Source organism: Arachis stenosperma, chromosome 2 (assembly GCF_014773155.1).
Source record: "Arachis stenosperma cultivar V10309 chromosome 2, arast.V10309.gnm1.PFL2, whole genome shotgun sequence".
In the NCBI taxonomy this organism is placed as follows: Eukaryota; Viridiplantae; Streptophyta; class Magnoliopsida; order Fabales; family Fabaceae; genus Arachis; species Arachis stenosperma.
Window position 1 is genome coordinate 42,773,115 of NC_080378.1, and position 2,833 is coordinate 42,775,947.

Sequence of the window (2,833 nt, forward strand, 5' to 3'; positions counted from 1 at the left end):
TCCTGTGGGGTCCACAGATCCTGTGGTGTCAAGGAAAAGTCATCCCTGCACCAAATGGCAAGCAAAATCACGTTTTGAGCCAATTCTGGCGTTAAACGCCGGGCTGGTGCCCATTTCTGGCGTTTAACGCCAGGTTCTTGCCCTTTTCTGGCGTTTAACGCCAGTCTGGTGCCCCTTTCTGGCGTTAAACGCCCAGAATGGTGCCAGACTGGGCGTTAAACGCCCAACTGCTAGCCTCACTGGCGTTTAAACGCCAGTGGGTTCTTCCTCCAGGGTGTGCTGTTTTTCTTCCTGTTTTTCATTCTGTTTTTGCTTTTTCAATTGATTTTGTGTCTTCTTATGATCATCAACCTACAAAAAAAAACATAAAATAACAAAGAGAAATAGATAAAATATAACATTGGGTTGCCTCCCAACAAGCGCTTCTTTAATGTCAGTAGCTTGACAGAGGGCTCTCATGGAGCCTCACATTTTCTCAGAGCAATGTTGGAACCTCCCAACACCAAACTTAGAGTTTGAATGTGGGGGTTCAACACCAAACTTAGAGTTTGGTTATGGCCTCCCAACACCAAACTTAGAGTTTGACTGTGGGGGCTCTGTTTGGCTCTGTTTTAAGAGAAGCTCTTCATGCTTCCTCTCCATGGTGACAGAGGGATATCCTTGAGCCTTAAACACAAAGGATTCTTCATTCACTTGAATGATTAGCTCGCCTCTATCAACATCAATCACAGCCTTTGCTGTGGCTAGGAAGGGTCTGCCAAGGATGATGGTTTCATCCATGCACTTCCCAGTCTCTAGGACTATGAAATCAGCAGGGATATAATGGTCTTCAATCTTCACCAAAACATCCTCCACAAGTCCATGAGCTTGTTTTCTTGAGTTGTCTGCCATCTCTAATGAGATTCTTGCAGCTTGCACCTCAAAGATCCCTAGCTTCTCCATTACAGAGAGAGGCATGAGGTTTACACTTGACCCTAAGTCACACAGAGCCTTCTTGAAGGTCATGGTGCCTATGGTACAAGGTATTGAAAACTTCCCAGGATCTTGTCTCTTTTGAGGTAATTTCTGCCTAGACAAGTCATCCAATTCTTTGGTGAGCAAAGGAGGTTCATTCTCCCAAGTCTCATTTCCAAATAACTTGTCATTTAGCTTCATGATTGCTCCAAGGTATTTAGCAACTTGCTCTTCAGTGACATACTCATCCTCTTCAGAGGAAGAATACTCATCAGAGCTCATGAATGGCAGAAGTAAGTCTAGTGGAATCTCTATGGTCTCATTTTGAGCCTCAGATTCCCATGGTTCCTCATTGGGGAACTCAGTGGAGGTCAGTGCACGCCCATTGAGGTCTTCCTCAGTGGCGTTCACTGCCTCTCCTTCCTCTCCAAATTCGGCCATGTTGATGGCCTTGCACTCTCCTTTTGGATTTTCTTCTATGTTGCTTGGGAGAGTACTAGGAGGGAGTTCAGTAACTTTCTTGCTCAGCTGTCCCACTTGTGCCTCCAAATTCCTAATGGAGGACCTTGTTTCAGTCATGAAACTTTGAGTGGTTCTGATTAGATCAGAGACCATGGTTGCTAAGTCAGAGGGGTTCTGCTTAGAGTTCTCTGTCTGTTGCTGAGAAGATGATGGAAAAGGCTTGCCATTGCTAAACCTGTTTCTTCCACCATTATTGTTATTGAAACCTTGTTGAGGTCTCTCTTGATTATTCCATGAGAAATTTGGATGATTTCTCCATGAAGAATTATAGGTGTTTCCATAGGGTTCTCCTAGGTAATTTACCTCTTCCATTGAAGGGTTCTCAGGATCATATGCTTCTTCTTCAGATGAAGCATCCTTAGTACTGCTTGGTGCATTTTGCATTCCAGATAGACTTTGAGAAATCAAATTGACTTGTTGAGTCAATATCTTGTTCTGAGCCAGAATGGCATTCAGAGCATCAATCTCAAGAACTCCTTTCTTCTGATTAGTCCCATTGTTCACAGGATTCCTTTCAGAAGTGTACATGAATTGGTTATTTGCAACCATTTCAATCAGCTCTTGAGCTTCTGTAGGCGTCTTCTTCAGATGAAGAGATCCTCCAGCAGAGCTATCCAAAGACATCTTGGATAGTTCAGAGAGACCATCATAGAAAATACCTATGATGCTCCATTCAGAAAGCATGTCAGAAGGACATTTTCTGATCAATTGTTTGTATCTTTCCCAAGCTTCACAGAGGGATTCTCCATCCTTCTGTCTGAAGGTTTGGACTTCCACTCTAAGCTTACTCAATTTTTGAGGTGGAAAGAACTTTGCCAAGAAGGCATTGACTAGCTTTTCCCATGAGTCCAGGCTTTCTTTAGGTTGTGAGTCCAACCATGTCCTAGCCCTGTCTCTTACAGCAAAAGGGAATAGCATAAGTCTGTAGACCTCAGGGTCTACCCCATTAGTCTTGACAGTGTCACAGATTTGCAAGAATTCAGCTAAAAACTGATGAGGATCTTCCAATGGAAGTCCATGGAACTTGCAATTCTGTTGCATTAGAGAAACTAATTGAGGCTTAAGCTCAAAGTTGTTTGTTCCAATGGCAGGGATAGAGATGCTTCTCCCATAGAAGTCGGGAGTAGGTGCAGTAAAGTCACCCAGCACCTTCCTTGCATTGTTTGCATTGTTGTTGTTTTCGGCTGCCATGGGTTCTTCTTCTTTGAAGATTTCTGTTAGGTCCTCTACAGAGAGTTGTGCCTTAGCTTCTCTTAGCTTTGTTCAGGGTCAGCTTCAACAAGAATGCCTTTGTCTCTGCTCCTGCTCATATGAAAGAGAAGAGAACAAGAAAATGTGGAATCCTCTATGTCACAGT

General features: G+C 43.6%; 1 non-coding gene across 1 annotated transcript; it reads left to right on the top strand.

Moving 5' to 3' along the window:
• The first annotated feature begins 2,154 nt into the window (after positions 1 to 2,154).
• Positions 2,155 to 2,262, top strand: LOC130964744 (small nucleolar RNA R71). Its single transcript, XR_009080820.1, has one exon. It is a non-coding gene; the product is annotated as a small nucleolar RNA R71 (small nucleolar RNA).
• Positions 2,263 to 2,833: the final 571 nt, after the last annotated feature.